Source organism: Rhinopithecus roxellana, chromosome 9 (assembly GCF_007565055.1).
Source record: "Rhinopithecus roxellana isolate Shanxi Qingling chromosome 9, ASM756505v1, whole genome shotgun sequence".
Classification (NCBI taxonomy): domain Eukaryota; kingdom Metazoa; phylum Chordata; class Mammalia; order Primates; family Cercopithecidae; genus Rhinopithecus; species Rhinopithecus roxellana.
In genome coordinates, this window is record NC_044557.1 from 93277939 (window position 1) to 93295660 (window position 17722).

Below are 17722 nucleotides of genomic sequence, written 5' to 3' on the forward strand. Positions count from 1 at the left end.
TTGAACTGTGTCAACCCAAAATTCATACATTGCAGTCCTAACCCCTAGGTCCTCAGGATGTGACCTTATTTGGGATAGACTCTTAACAGACATAATCAAGTTAAAATGAGTTCATTAGAATAGGCCTTAATCCAATGGTGGTCTGGTGTCCTTATTAAAAAGGGAAATTTTGACAGAGACGCTTGCACAGAGGGAAGATGGAGTGAAGAGGTGCAAGAAGAGGGTGCCACCTACAAGCCAAGAGGAGAGACTGGGGACAGATCCTTCCCACAGGGATCTTGGAAGGAATCAACCTTGTCTACACTTTGATCCCAGACTTGTAGCCTCCAGAGCTGTGGGAAAATGATGTCTGTTGTTGAAGCTACTCAGTTCGTGGTACTTCATTATGGCAGCTGCAGCCAAGTAACAGAATGAGTGTGCATTCGGTGAGAGCATCCACTCACTGATTCACAGAGGGCCTGCTCCGCCCCAGTGCTGCTCTCCAGCACAAAACGCTCATCATACTGATACTTCCCACCCTATCGCATGCACATATTCAAATGGCTCACAGGGTTGCAGTATCTCCTGCACAAAGCGGTGCAGACAGAATGCGATGTGCTCCATGTGTTGTCGCCTTGCATCTACATGCAGCTGTCCGATGTGGCTCTTCTGGTCACTCCTATTCTAAGAGGTGGCATTGCACGTTTTAAGGAAGGACCCCTCTGGGACACTCTGCCTGGCCAGATCCAAGCTCTGCCTCCTGCCAGCTCTGTGACTTGGAGTAAATTATACTCTAAGTCTCAATTATTGGTCTTTTGTTTTAATTTGTGAACAGGAACAGTTTTACCACCTGAACTGTAAAGCAGAGCTTCTCATACAGCAAGAGTCACAGTTTGCTACTGATCCTTCCAGCCTGTGCGAGGGCAAGGGGTGGAGGGAGCTAGGGTTGGTCCCATCTTCCCATCTGCTTACCCCAATGAGACATGCAGTTGTCAACATCCCCTGTGTGTGCCATGGCATGATAAATCAGGAAGCTCTGGGCACAGGCTCAAGGCTGAATGGAGCCATGCAATGTCTGCAAACTGCTTGGCACAGCCATACTCACTAACATTTGTTAAGGATTTGACCTCCCATACATCAACCTACAGAGCCTGAGCTCTTGCCACTGTCTGCATTGTTGAATGCATGATGGCATTCTTGCCGTCACTTGTAAAACAGGGCTTTTTCAACCAAAATTTAATATTAAGAGTGAATATTAATAATAGTGATGTTACAGTTGCCACCCCCTCATCTTCCTGGAAAGAAATGCTGTCACATCAAGATGGTCCCACAGGGGGATGTAGGTCTGATTGTGTGACCCAGGAGGACCAGAAAAGACCCACATAAATGATTGAGGGACATGGAAGGAAGGACAGAGAAGATGCAAGCCTTCAGGACAGGGGTCAGTGAGCTTCTTCTGTAAAGAGCCAGATAGTAAATATTGTAGGCCTCACCAGCCACATTTATTCCCAGCTGAATATTCTTCTATTTTTTTGCACCCCTCTAAAAATGTGATAGGACTATTCTTCACTCCTAGGCTATACAAAAACAGGCTGCAGGCTGCAGGCTGCAGTTTTCTGACCTCTGACCCAGAAGGCAGATATGAGACACAGAATGAACCCAGTCGTTAAGTACCTCAGTGGGTGGGGAGTCCACACCTGGGAACCAAAAATCCTACAGGCAGCTTGGCAAGGAGTTTGTATGCTTTTTTCAGGAATAAGGAGCAATATAAGGGATGCCATCTGGAAGGCAAAATATTGAAATTTTATGACCTGCTGATAGTGGTCCTTCCTAACTGGGGAAATGAATGTCCTTTTGCAAAATAATGAGGAGAATAGATTCTAGTTTTTTTTTTTTTTTTAATTATTCTTATTTGATAGGATGAAAGGGCGGTAACCACATACCTTCCCCGAGTCAAAAAGCAGAATGCCAGCCCACCTGTCCTCTCTGCACCATCTTGGTCTTTCTCACTCTGGTCCGGACTACTGCTCGCCCTTCTCTCTGAAACCAACTCACGTTGTTGTGCTGCTACCCCTTGAACCTGTCTCATCCTTCCCCAGCCTCCTGTGTCCCAGAAACCAGGGTCCTCACCATGACTGCAATGTCCCCTCCTTCACTCTGGGCCACAGTCCTGGTTCCTGGCATCCCAACCCTCTGACAATGAAAACTTCTAGTCCTTCTCACGATCCTTAACTGAGAATGCCTGGTGATTCTCCCATACTCCTCAAGTCCATTGCCACTCCAAATCCTGCTAATATCCTGAGTGGTTTCATCATCTTAGGGAGAGTAGAAGCCCATTTGAAACTCTGGTCTCAGTTTCTTGTCTGCTTCGATACCAGAGACCTTCATTTCCACCCCATCACAGCCAAGTGCCTCCATGATCACACCTCAAACCCTGCCATGGCAATGAATTCCATCACCATTTAAACTGTAGTTTTCCTAAGCAGCACTTGCTGATATGGACCACAGTTTTCCTTCTTTCCAGCACATTCACACTTTAGCCCACTCACACCAGCTCTTTAATTTCACTGTGATTTCTATTCTCTCACTCACTCCATGGTATCCATCCTCACTGCCTCATCATCCAACCAAGACCCATCGGTCCATTATCTCAGCTTCCCTTTGAGCAATGTCCTCAATTCTCTTCCTCCCAATGGGACTAACCCGATGGGCTGTCTTTCCCTGCAGCTTGTCTCAGTCTGCTGAGCATGGCCAAAGAAATTTCCCATGGCCACAGCTGAACACACAGGTGCCTTTACAACTTGTGGACCTTCAGCTTCAACTGATCCCTGGCACAGTTTGATCAACTGGTCCCCTCTCTTCCATTCCTTGCAGCCACTGTTTTCAGTGCTTGCCACTCTCAGGCCTAGACCTCATCCATCCCCTTCTGCTCTCAGCCAGTGCCTGACTTCTGGCCTCCCAGAGCAAAGAGGGGCCATCTGTCAATATCTCCTTCAGCTTCCTTCCTCCTCACCCCCTCTATAAGCCACTGCATCTTTCCCTCTTGATTTCTCCTAATACAGAAGAAGGGTGTCTGTTGCAAGTCAATCCTTCCATCTGTGCTCTAGAGCTCATTCTTCCTCATGCCTTCAGAGGCCTTCATCTACCAATTACCCCCAACCCAGCCCCACTCTCATTCTTCCTATATCTTTAGTGTGTCCCTCGACACCGAAACTTTACTTTTTGCGTAAAAACATACTGAAATATCCCCCTCGTAAGAACAACACTTTAACCCAAAGTTTCTCATCTCATGGTCTGGGTTTCAGGTGACCCATTTCCCTAAAAAATATAGGCAAAATATGATATATATGGTGGAGCATACTGTTTTTAATTCATTGTCACAAGTAGTCTATGACCGAAACATGATTACCAGCTAATGTTCCACAATTTGTTGTTTTTAGCTGTCAATCTTGTTCTCTTACTTTTCATAGCCAAGATGCTTGGGAAAAGTTTGTAGTTTCTACTTCCTCAAATCACTACTATTGAGTTTCCTTCCTCTTTACTCCACTGAATTTTCTTTTTCTTTTCTTTTCTTTTTTTTTTTTTTGATACGGAGTCTCGCTCTGTCACGCAGACTGGAGTGCAGTGGCACAATCTCGGCTCACTGCAACCTCTGTCTCCCGGGTTCACGACATTCTCCTGCCTCAGCCTCCTGAGTAACTAGGACCACAGGTGCCCGCCACCATGTCCAGCTAATTTTTAAAAATATTTTTAGTAGAGACAGGGTTTTACCGTGTTAGCCAGGATGGTCTCCATCTCCTGATCTTGTGATCCGCCCACCTTGGCCTCCCAAAGTGCTGGGATTACAGGCGTGAGCCACCACGCCTAGCTACTCCACTGAATTTTCAAAGGGCTCTTCATGACTATAACCCAATGGACATTTCCAGTGTCCATTTTCCTTGAAGTGATGAATCACATCTCCCCAGCCTGGGTTCCACAATAGCAAATGCCACCAGTATGCCTCCCCTGTCTCCAACTGCTCTTCCTAGCATCTCCTCCTCTCCTCAGGGGACTGCCCTTGACCCTTACTCTTTACATCTGACATTCTCCATGGGTGTCCTCATATCCCTATGACTTCAAATACCACTGACATGCTAATGATCACCAAACACAACCAGGCTAGACCCTCTGCCCAAGCTCCATGCTTATATATTCAGTGCTTGCTGGACACCTCCAAGCAGATGCCCTCTAAGCTCAGTATGTTGAAAACTGAACACATAATCTCACTGCCACCCACAACCACACTCTTCCACTGGTTCCCTTCTTACATTCTTTATCTTGGAACTGGCACCACCAGCCATGGGGCTGCCCAACTCAAAACCCTAAGTCTTGCCCTTGATTGGTGCTCAAGTAGACCGAATGTTCATCTAGAAAGGACACTACATAAGGAAAGTCTGAATAAATATCATTTTAAGTATAAATTTCAGATTATAAGTGAATATTCTCCCTGTGGCAAACACACTCCATCTAGGTTTGTAGCAAACAAACAAAAAACATAGTGCCTGAGTTTCCTTGAAATCCTGCCTTCTTGCCTACCTCTCCAACTTCATCTCTCATTAGTCTGCTTCCTACCACCCCACTCTCACACCTGGTGGTCTGTCAACACACTCTGTGTTGCATGACTTTGTACACTATTAGTGTGAGCAGCACTATTGGCTTACAAAGTTAAGTCAGTTTATTTATAGGATAAATTCATATCATCCCTCAAAACCCAGCTCAGATAATCCACTCTGAAATCCCCTTCTACAGCTGCCTCCTCCACCACCATCACCTCTAAATGCTACTTCTTCTCCTCTAAATGCCTTGATATGTTTACTGTTCCACTATTGAACTGCATTGCAATTTGCTTATTTTTAAACCTCCCTGTTATATCATGAGCTCCTTGAGATCAAAGACTGTGCTTCAGTTTCACTGATTCTCCAAGACCTATAATAGCAAGCAAAAAAATATTAACAATAGAAAGAGTAATGTAGTTGTAGTTTGCATTTACTAAGTGTTCACTATGTGCTATACAGGAATAATAGTACTATTTTTTTCATAAACTGCCCTAATCCATAAATATGTATTGAATGAATTAAGTTAATTAATAAAGGAGCAATAGAGTGCTAATTTATATCTCTATAAAGATTAAGACTATTATTATTCACATACTACAAAACCTCCACAAATAATTATTGAGTCAATTAGTTAGTAGATTAGTCACATAGGAAGCAAATAATGGGAAGCCGATTTAATAAAATCTCACCTCTACATGGTGTGTTCTAGTTTATAAAACACTTTTATTTACACTGCAAGAATTAACAACTACATCATCCCATGCCTTAATTACCATCATGCAGAGGGCTGAACTGAGGCTCAGAGGTGCTACATAATATGGCCAAGAGCACAACTCGTGACCGGTGAGCCAAACTGCCAGGGATTTCATCCAAACTACTCTCTCTCAGTCCCCACTGCCCCACAGCTGCCACCTCCTCCGTATGACTCCGCTGCAGCCTCATAAAGTGGTTCCCTGTGGCTTCTTATTGCAGGCAGAAGTTTCCAAAGACGTCTGTAGTGGCCCAGCATCTGTTCAGTTTATGAGCTTGTGTGTTAGTGAGTAATCATCTTTAATGCTGCTAACTTCAAAGACGCTTCTAGGGAAATTTCTAACTAAGAAAAAGTCATACACATGAAATCAGACTTGGATCTATATTCTTTCTATGTCCTCATGACAAGTACTAAGTTCATCCCCAGCAAAATTCCTAACGAAATTTCAAAGGCTTAGAGTGAATCTGATTTCCCTCTAAAAAGTTTGACTCCCAACAAGTGGACATCCCCCACCAACTTCCCCAAACACAAAAGCTACATGGAGAGAGTACAAGAATTGGGTCTCCTAAGAGCATCTGAACTCTTTTCTTTCATGGGGTCTCATTCATGATGCTGGGTGCCTGGGTAAAACTTTAGAAATTCTGAGGCACAAATGCATGTGAACAACCAATCTGAGCTAAGCAAAGTGGTTCCAGCACCATGGAGGCCTCCCTTGGGGTGCGGAACAAGGGCATGGGTGAACTGTGGGAACTTGCCGAAGCTCACACAGCTGCCTTGAACACAGACTCCCAAGGCAACACCCTTGCCCTGTGTTAGAGACCTGTGCCTGATCTCTGCAGGAGCAGGAGCAGCTGCTGCACATTCCATTTATCAAGCATTTGCTATATGTGGTGGGTAGTAGGCTAAGCATGTTACACACAAGACTTTACCCAAATTTCAACTTGTAGGTAATAGGCAACATGGTGAATTCTACCTTAAAGAAACTGGGGCTCAGAGCAGTGCAGTGACTTTCCCTAGGTTATTCATAGAGTAGGAATAAAATTAGAAGGGAGACTGAGATCTGCCCAGCACCAGGCTCTGTGCTTCCCAGCTTCTGCTTTTGCCCAGCTCCTTCTGCTTGCCTGTGGGTGAGCGATCACAAAAGCAGAAGTGAAAAAAATCACACGCTACGGCATAACTGAGCTAATGCTATGAATTACAAACTTTAAAGGGAAATTTAAAAGACATTTAAGCCAACCCCTCACACAATAAGAGAACCTTCAATATATTTGAATACTCCAGTGACAGGGAGCTCATTACCTCAATCTTACTCCATCACAGCAGGATAACCAATACTTTCCACCATCTGACCCAGCCCCTTCTCTCCTCTTTCCCCATCTCACCTTCCCATGACACCAGGTACCCCATTCATACTGAAGCCCTCACTCCATCCTCTTAAGCTGGGTTCCTCTCACCTCCTGGACTTTATACACTGGGGAGAAGAGGTGGATGCTTCTGTAATAAGTCAAACTGAGTTCCTTCAGGAGGTCAGGGAATTCAGCACACTCAACAGTAAGGGAGAATAAATGAATGCATGACTGCAGGATCATTTAAAAAAAACTTTGTGTAGCACTAGCCACTTGTAATACACTATCACTATTTTTAATTAGTGATTAAAATTATTATAAGTCATTAAACTAAGGAAATCTTCTAGTGGGTTGAACTCAGGGATGGTCTAATTCACCGTTAGCTATGTAGAAGGGTCTGAGGGGTCCCAGGACAGGCAACCTGCCTAAAATATTTCCCCCATGTGTTTGGCAAAAGTTCTGAATCTCTGCTCTCAGAATAGAACTGGTTTATCCACTTGTTAAACAGTGAACAACCTGGAGAAAAAGATATTAAAATATCGATATTTTCACCTTAGTGTCAATAACTTTGTTAATCCCATTTGGTTCAAGAGGCTCCAGGACGACACCAGAAAATAAAACAGTAAGTAAACAAGGTCCTTCTATTCTTAACAGTTGCCTGTTCAAGACAACTGTTCAGGGGTGAGAAGGAAAGAAAAACCACTTTTTCATCACAGTGTCTTGCCTTGGGATTGTCATTCTAGACGAGAAGCATGGCTTAAGAGCATGTAGTCAGGAGTTCCCCAGAGTGGGCACAGAGGAGTTGTAGAGCGAGAGGAAGACAGGGCAGTACCAAACGCCAGCTCCCTCTACCTCACAGTTTTGATTGAGGTCATTTTTGTTTACATGGTTTCTGACTGATTCTAGGCTGAAGGATCTCTTCCATAGCTAAGAAGGATATTTCGAAGAAAATATTTAAAGCTAAAGGCTAAATAACCAAACCCAAATGGTAGATTTTCTGTTGGCATATTTTGTTCCTGGCTCTATATCCTTTAAATATAATTAAGCAAATTTTTGATGGACCAGGTACAGAACTGACACTGTACAGGAGAAAGTTACTGTAGAAAATCCATACATTTTCTCCATCTTCGAAGACTCTAAGATCTAGCAAGAGTTTAAGACATAATCATTCAGCAAACATTTGTCAAGTGCCTCCCAGACTCACTATGTACAGCTGCACAGATTGTGCATAGCACAACTGCAGGGGTAACATTTACAAAGATTACCTGTGAAAGGACCCCATTAGAACTGGTAGTGTATGGCCTAACCCAGCCATGCCACCACTGCCAACCTTTACTGAGCATTGAGTACAGCAATTTTACGTATAATATCTCTTTTAAGCTTAAAAACAACCTCTTTGAAGTAGGTATAATCACCTCCATTTTACAGGTGCGACAACTGAAACGCAGAAAGATTCTTTAAACTAGCGAAGGTCACATACTTAAGGAGTGCCAAAGGAAGGGTTCAAAACCTGGCTGCCCAAACTCATTTCCCATATGGCTTTCAATACTCCATGACCACCCTCACCATTCATTCATTTGTTCATTCTGCTATTCATTCATTTCTTCAACACATATTAATCGATCACTTTTACCTTTAAATACTGACCTAGGTCAAAGTGGAGACTTATATCTATTATTTAAAACCAAATAACTATAAATAAAATAATATTGAGCATCTACTCTATACTGGACATTTTGCTAAGTGTGAAGAACCCAACCATGAATTACAAAATTATCTGCCCTCTGGGAGCCCAAAATCTAACAAGCAAGCAAGAAAAATCCATTCATTCATTCGGTAAATATTTACTGAATACTGACTCCCACAGGTGCTGAGAATGTCGCAGTAAATGAGACAGATAAAGTCCCTGTCCTCCTGCAGCTCCCATTCCAGAGAGGGCAAGCAATACTCAACAAGCACACAAATGACAACAGTTCACAGCGATAGTTCCCAGAGGCAGTACAGCAGGGTGAAGGGGTGGAGAGTGCAGAAGGGAGCTACTCTGGATGGGGTGGTCAGCAATTCCTTGGAGGAAGTGACCTGGGGCTCAGAGCTGAGGAGGAACAAACCTTCTAGAGGTATGATCTTTTCCCAGAACAGGGCTGACAGTGGTCTCTCAGACAGCAGCACCCACAGCCACTGGGGTAGAGCCCTTCCGTCCTAAAGGGAGTGTGAGAGACCCCACAGCACCCTCCACAGTCTATACACTTTAGTCCAATGTGGGACATGTCTGAGGGTGGAATGCGTGCTGTGAAACACTATGCAGGCTCTCCCGCACCAACCCAGGAGCACTGTCTTCTTCCTAGTAGGTGGGTGCAAAAGTAATTGCAATTTTCCCATTACTTTCAATGGCAAAGACCGCAATAACTTTTGCAGCAACCTAATACTATAGCTTTCTATCAAACTGATGGAGCACATTAAGGCCACACAGAAATGATTCTTCATCATGCTTTTTGGTCCTTGGGCCAGAAGGCCCAGGTGAGCAGGCACTGACTCCAAATTGTTTAATGCTTGTATAAAACCTAAATTTCCTATCCAAATATGCACGGAGTTTACACATACACACAAAAACACTCCCAAAGAGGGAGCCTATGGTGCATCTTCTGACACATTCATGTTGCTCATTTACAGCTGTAGCCCCAGTGCTTAGTGCCTGGTACAAAGTAGGTACCCACCAACTGCTTGCTGAATGAATAAGTAACTGAACAAAGGGGAAAGGCAGCCAAGGCAGAGGAAACCATAACTGAGTCTTAAACCCAGCACTTCTCCATTGGCTAGCGGCTCCCTCCTGCACCCGTGGAGAGAAGTGAAGCCTTCCAGAAAGGAAGGGAGCTGAGAACCAGTTTCCTCACCTTTCTCAGTTTCTTAAGACCTACCAACATTGCAGCGCCAGCTTGCCAGCTGTTTCTTTCTCCTTCTCAATCTCTTGGTCTCAGAGAGACAGAGAAGAGGTCCAGGGGGCTGCCAGATGTGAGGCTGTGCCCACACCACACTCAGCCTTGCAAATCATAGCAATTATAGTCACCCAGGCAGCACAGTCCCTGGCAGATGTGCATCCCAGCTTGGGAGAGGAGGTACCCGCGTGCTGAGTGTTGCAGCTGCTAACTACATGATTCGTTTGGCACTCTCAACCAAAGCGAGGAAACAGGGTGTGCTAACCGGTCATGTCTTGCTGGCCCCTGGGATATAAAACCTATCCCTGGACAACTTTTCTGATGAAATAGTGACAGGGTATGCACTGTAAGCTTCCTCAAAATGGCATGTGCGTGTGTGTGGGTGTGAGCACACATGCATAAGCTCTGTGCATATTTCGACAGGACATTTAAGCTTTATACAACATTAAACAATTTTGGAACCAGTGACCACTCACCCGGGCTTTCTGGCCCAAGGACCAAAGGGATGAAGAATCAGTCTTTTGTGTCTTTAACACGCCCTCAGCCCAGTGCCTACAGTAGTAAGAAACAGTGTGCCTGTGTTTAAGGCACCCATTCCACCCTCAGACATGGCCCAGGCTGGATTATTAGAGTGCAAAGCCACCGTGGAGGGTGCTGCGGGGTCCCTGACTCCCTCTAGGACTGCAGGGCTCTACATTAGCAGTGGTGGGTGCTGCTGAGGCAGACCACCATCAGCCCCCTTCCAGGACTCTCTCGGCTGGAGGTCACGCCCCACTCAGAGCAGCTCATAGTAACGAGTGACCAGTGTGAGGCCACAACAATTTTAAAGGTCATCCCAGCTTCAGCATCCCTAAAGGGCCAGCCGAGGCCTCTACTGAGACAACACTAAGGTTCAACTTCCCCCTCAGCCCAGTCCTGGGCCTTCCCTTGCCTCCTAACACCCCTGTTGGTAGAATTAATTTTTTGCTTAAAAAAAAAATTGGCCTTCCTACTAAACTTCATCTCAGAGTCTGATTCCTCGGGAACTGGAGCAGCGACAGCCACCATCTTCAGTGGGGAGACTCTGAGTTTAGATCTGGGTTGAGTATAAATTTCAGCTCTGCAAAGTACTGGTTATGTGAGTTTGGGCCTCTTTGAGCCTTAGCCTCCAAATCTAGAAAATGGACACAGTTGTGCACACCTTGTAGGGCAGTTGTGAAGACTAAAATATAGAAAGCATTTAGCATGGTGACTGGCTCATGGTGATTTAGTCATTCCATGAATAGGAATTTTTAAAATATATGATTGTGTGTGGTCATTAGAGGTTGGGAAGTTCAGAGGAGGGGGAGGAGACAGGGAGGTTACTTAAGGGTATGCAGTTCCAGGGGGATGGGAAGAATGATTCCTACGGTTGTGTAACTGCAGTGGGAGGACGGCTAACAATTAGTGTATATTTTGGAAACTCTAGAAGACAGGGTTTGGAATGTTCCCAACACAAAGAAATGATAAATATTTGAGGCGATGGATATGCTGATTGCCCTGGTCTGATCACTATGCATTGTATACATGTATTAAGATATCACTCTGTATCTCATAAATATGTAAAATTATTATATGTCAACTAAAAATAAGAGCAAAAGATGATAGAGCTATTAGCAAACTCTTTCCCTTAATAGCAGTTATCCATAAAAAGTGTGTGTGTGTGACTGTATATATGTCTGTGTGGATATGTACATATATATAATTGTATAGCCCAGCTTTAACTGGTTGTCATGTGGGGAAGTTACACTCTCTGTGCCTCAGTTTCCTCCTCTGTAAAGCGGTTTGGACTTGAGAATTATTGCTGCTGTTTCTTGAACACCTGCTCTACAGCAAATTCCATGCTGAGCATTATACTTTATTTGCTCTTCAACAAATCCTGCTGGACTGATATTGCTTATATTTCACCATTATTTTCATCTTACGGGGCAAGCAGGGGCATCAAGAGGCTGTGAAATCTGGCCAGATGGACCTCAAAGCCGAAGTGCTGCACCGTGATGTCGTACTGCTTCCTCACTTAGATGGTGTACATGCTTCCCACTGGTGCTGACATTTTTTAGGATCACAGGACTCTGTTTCCAGCTTAATGAAAAACATTTGCAGAAAAGATCAAGTGAATTCCATCAACCCACGGGCGCAGGCAAAGGCACGGGACGGAGGCCAAGCAGACAAAGTTGATTCCCTTTCATTGCGTGGTTCAAAAGCTGTTGGGGCAGCCACTGCTGTTTCCATCTGTCCGGAATTCAGGCTTTGTCCCTCTCACTGAGCTCCAGGATGAGGTCAGGAGAGAGGTGCTGGAAAGCTGAGCAGGACAAACTGTAACGAGACATCTCTCCTCGCTTCCACCTCGCACCTCTCAGCTGCAGCCTTCTTCACAGTCCGCTCTGCCAGCAGCAACCTGCGCTGCACCCATTGCTCAAAATGGCTCAAAGTCAAGGGCAAGAGCATTTTCCAAATGGTATGTTGAAGTACTCATGTGAAACACACATAGAATGGAGAGGACAAAATCCTAAATAAATATTCTATGTTTTCCCTAGCTTTCAATCTAAATAGTAAATTTAATTCAGTAGCACCTTGATATGGTTTGGCTCTGTGTCCTACCCAAATCTCACCTTGTAGCTCCCATAATTCCCACACGTTGTGGGAGGGACCCGGTGGGAGATGACTGAATCATGGGGGCAGGTCTTGCCTATGCTGTTCTCATGATAGTGAATAAGTCTCAGGACATCTGACGGCTTTTAAAAACAGGAGTTTTCCTGCACACGCTCTCTGCCTGCTGCCATCCACGTAAGATGTGACTTGTTCCTCCTTGCCTTCTGCCATGATTGTGAGGCCTCCCCAGCCACATGGAGCTGTGAATCCAATTAAACCTCTTTCTTCTGTAAACTGCCCAGTCTCTGGTATGTCTTGATCAGCAGCACAAAAATGAACTAATACACACCCCTAAGAGAAAAGTTGCTGAAATACGGAATGCAAGCTGAATGCCAGTTGTCCTGGGAATAAACCCTTAGGAGAACCCACATTTGGGAAGCAGGGGAGGGGTGCGATGATCACACAGGCAGGCTCCAACACTCGAGAAGATAACTTAAGCTAACCTGTGGCAGCCTTGCTGGCTTGGTTGGTGTGAGCCTTTTAAGATGCAATGTACACTTGTCTTATGAAGAAAATGGTATCTTTACTATTTCACCTGTTTTGTAAAACAATTTTTCTCCAAAGAGAGTACAACTGTACACTATACACAGATGATATAATTGTCCACACTTTCTCAAAATCTAGCTTGTCATCTACCAAAGCACTCTCATGATAGTGCAAAGTCAAAGCCTTTACATAGTTTTAAAGATCATTGTTCCACTGCTTCAAGCCCTGCAAGGATCTGCAGTATCCAATGCACTTTACACTTTGGACCCTGTCCTCTTCTGTACCTGCTGGTCCTGCAACACTGAGCTACTTGCATGGCCCTGCCTGAGCCTTACTGATGCATGTCCCTATGCTTCCACACATGCAGTGCCCTCTGCCTCAGACACTGTCCCTTCTCCTCTTGGCCATATAACAGATGCATACTCGTCCTCCACGTCACAGTTTGGTCATAATATATTTGTGGCGCTTTTCCTGCCTGTCTATGGTGAATCTGGGGGAACCTTTTCAGTATCCCACTGCAGCCCAGGAACAATTCCACTGTGCAGACGGACTTTTGAGTGCAGACTTGTCTGGAGATCTAATTGCTTAGCTTCATTTAGTGTGTGTGTCTGTGTGTGTGTCTGTGTGTGTGTGTGGGTGGGTGTGTGTGTGTATGTATAAGCTACCCATTCAAAGTCTACTTCAAAGAAAGAATTCTGCTCCCCTGACTGGTCAGTGGGGATGGTGTGCAGATGGAGGAGACTTCTGAAATCTCATGGACCTGTCTTGAGTACATACTATGTGATAAGGGCTGCTCTAAACACTGAGTTTCTGTTGCTCTAGGGAAAGTTTCTAACACACTAGCTGGTTTGAAGGCACCAGGAGTTTAGCAGGCAGGTGAGTTTTAGAAAGTCTTTCCAAAGAGAAGGGTTTGCATGTGCAAAAAATTCTTTCTTTGAAGTAGACTTTGAATGGGCAGCTTATACACACACACACACACACACACACACACACAAGCACGCACATAAAAGAAATGAAGTCAAGAGATTAGGTCTCCAGACAAGTCTAGACTCAAAAGCTCATCTTTGCTAATCTATTTCAGAAACTCAACCAAGTAATCTTATCTAACTCTGTAAGGGTCCATACAGATGTGGGTTCAAATCCCAGCTCAGTCATTTAATTTCAGTTTCCTTACTTGAAAAACAGCCCACGCTACAAACCTAAATTTCTTGTGAATATTACATGACTTACAGATATTTAAGAAATATTTCCTTTTCTCCCTGAATAGAAAGTACATAAAGATGAGTATTTTACATACACACAGTGCATACACGCCTGTACACGTACACATACACATATAGACACACCCTTACAATTCATGTCAGAACGACACAATGATATTTCTACACCCTGAAGGCAGAATTATCCCCTCCCTCTGATCCACATCAAAGGAACATGCCAAAATTCTCAGTTCCAATTTGGGAACTTTAACACACAGATAGGATGTTGGCTCTGACATTTCTATGCTTTTAAGTCATACTTGTTAACACTTACAAGCACTGTGACATCTCATTCCACCTTGGAAACTCAGACCCATAGGCTGTGTGTATTGTGAAAGGACATGCTCAATGCTCCATCCTTTTTTCTTCTTCTGTAGGTAATTCACATGTCAGTAACATAAATGTTTAGCAAAAACAGAGTGGAAGCATTGTAAAATCACCCAGAGAAGTTATGCTTTGGTTTATGCATCTTTAACAACAGTATTTGACATAGAAGCACTCTTTACCTATAAATTTAATAAATAATTTTTTAGTGATAAAACTTAAGGATCACAAGTATATCAAAAGCAAAAAAGCACTTTAATTTATTTCTGGTAAGTATGCAACTAGCAACAACTGTTTGAGACTAATTTGGCAATAAAAATCTAGGGTCTTAAAATGTAAATTTCTCAAGCCCAATAATTCCACTTTGGTGAATCTTACCCCAGGAAATAACCTGGACTTCGGAGGAAATTTTAAGTACCAAGTAGTTCATTTTGCTATTTTTATAATGATGAAGAATAATAAACAATTAAATGACCAAAAATAAAGAAATAGACTAGTGAACTGGTGGAATAACAGGACAGCTATCTCTGTGAACAATATCCTTGCTTGTTTGTTGTTCATCACTAGGAGGTGAGCATCATGAGAGTAGGAACATAGAAGACTCAGTGAATGAGTGAATACATATACACATGCCTGCATGAATGCATGATTTAGAGAGATATGTAACAATTTGGAGATATATATATAATACAATATTAGGTAACAACAACCAAAAAATGCAACATTACAAATAGAGATTACAATGATATCAGACCAGAGAGCCTAAAAAGATTGAAAAAATAAACACATGAATTAACTGACACAGGTAACTTCTAAATAACTGTGATTTTCGTTCTATATTTCTGCATTGTTTGACTTTCTACAGCTAACAAATATTATAATAGGACCTATCTCTTGAGGTTCATATGAAGTTCAAATGCTTAGCACAGTGCTGAAGACAAAATGAATTTTCATCAAACATTCAACAGTTTTGAAAAAATACTATAGTATTGTTTTGAATTAAATACTGCCCTTTATCCTCTCTCCTGCCACAATCCCCTACAAAATGAAGTAGAGGAAAATAAGCATCTAAACCCACAAAGATAACAAAAAAAGAACAAGGAAAAAAGGAAACGCAAGGAGCAGACAGCAGATGAGGGACTTCAAACACCGTTAAGTGAAGAATGGGAGATGGAGGCGTGTTAACTGACTCGCCAGAGAGGCACAAGCAGTGCCCCAGTGCCTACAGAAGGAAGCACCTACAAGACCTGCAGCTCTCCGGGGCTTTGGTGAGCAGGAAGCAGGTGCTGCAGAGGGCAGGGGTACAACAGGGATTGTGTGTGACAGGAGGATACCTGAAAATCTTGACAATTGTAACATGGCTCTGTGGTGAACCATATTTACATGGCCATAATAATGATTTACTCTTGTTTCAACCCCAAATCTCGATATTAATATATTTTGTGGATAAAGGAGGAAAATTGTAAAAGAGGTGATAAAAGAGACAGAGAGCTAAGTCTCTATCAAGGCAAGAAGTGAACAGTCACTTCCGAAGTTGACAAATCAAGGAACAGTGGGATTCCATGGGTAACTGGTTCCAGGACCCCTCCCACCCATGGCTACCAAAATTCACAGGTGCTCAAGTCTCTTAAACAGAATGGTGTAGCATTTGCGTATAACTCACACACATCCTCTGTATACTTTAATCATCTCTAGATTACTTAAACTATCTAATGCAATACCTACACACAGCTTGGTCTGTATGGATTCAATGTAGTACTTGACGCACAGCAAATTCAAGTTTTGCTTTATAGAATTCTTTGGAATTTTATTTTCTGATTATTTTTGACCTATGTGTCACTGAATACATGGCTATGGAACCCACATATAGAGGGCCAACTGTAACTTAGAAACACAGAGGACAGGATGAGAAAAAAAGTTAAAAAAGTAGTTAAAGGAGTTGAAAGTTGGGGCTACTAGGAGTGGGAGTGGCAGATGAGTAGAGATGACAGAGGAAATTCATTAGGTTTTTTTTGTTTGTTTGTTTGTTTGTTTTGAGACAGAGGCTCTGTTGCTCAGGCTGGAGTACAGTGTGATCTTGGCTCACTACAACCTCTGCCTCCCAGGTTCAAGCGATTCTTCTGCCTCAGCCTCCCGAGTAGCTGGGACTACAGGCGCATGCCACCACGCCTGGCTTATTTTTGTATTTTTAGTAGAGACGGGGTTTCACCATATTAGTCAGGCTGGTCTCGAACTCCTTACCTCATGATCCACCCACCTCAGCCTCCCAAAGTGCTGAGATTACAGGTGTGAGCCACTGCGCCCAGCCTGTTTTGCTTTTTAAACCATAAATCTTTTGGGACTTTTTGATTATTTCAACTGTGTTTGTACATTAACTTGATAAAATTCAAAATCAATTTTCACCAAAATCTGGCTAGGACATGTATTATCTGTTTGGTCTTGGGCAACTTAATCTGTCTCTAAGCCCTACTCCACCTTCTGTGACATGGTAATAACAACACCAACCTCGCAGCATTTCAGGAAGCTAGCATCTGTCATGAATGCAAAGTACTAAGCATACACAGTTTCTACAGAAGGCTCAAAACTTTATATATAATGTGTTCTCCAAAGTTAGCTATTTTAACTGACTGAGGGAAACTAATAACATATATGAGTAAAAGACATTTTTATACTTTTAGCAACAGCCCTAGTTTTAAATAATTTCCTCCTACATGAGCTATATTCTGTCTCTCCAGCCAGGGCCATCATGGCCATAATGACAGATATCTAGGGTCCCTTAGACATCATGTCACAGGACAGGAATTAACGTTGCTTGGCCTGTTGGCTGAGCAGTGTCTGGAGCCCAGGCTGAGCCTCTCATTTCCTGACAAAGGGAAGCAGAAAAGGGGACGGTGCAGTAAGGCCCGTGCTGTAGTGACCCTTTACCTCACCCCCATCTAGAACATCCAGATGTCCCCACTGCACCCCACCTCTCTGCACTTCCTGCTGCTTCATGCTAAATACAGCATGTTGTAAGGAGGGTCAGTGGGATGTGCAGGAGCAAGGGCAGCCTGGGTCCAGGCTATGCTACCGGGCTCCTGGGAACCTGGGCTCCTGGACTCAGGGCCAGCGTTTCATTGTTAGATGTCACCATGCTGCCCAGTGTGGCCAATAACTGTAAGCTCCAACTCTTTTGCACTAATAAGGAGCTGACTTCTTTCCCTTTTTGGCCATAAATAACATCATTCTTGACATTGCCTCCGGATTGAATGTGTCTAGTCATTACTCGATAGGGCAAAATAATCCTTAAAATGAAAACTGGGAGAACCCGACTTAAGTCTTACTCTGCTTTATCAGCCACATTATTTTCACAAATCATTTCATTTCCATGAGTCAGTTT

General features: G+C 43.6%; 1 protein-coding gene across 1 annotated transcript in view; it reads right to left on the bottom strand.

The window, feature by feature from the left end:
* TG (thyroglobulin) overlaps nt 1-17722 on the bottom strand; it is a 272527-nt gene that overhangs the window by 135469 nt on the left and 119336 nt on the right.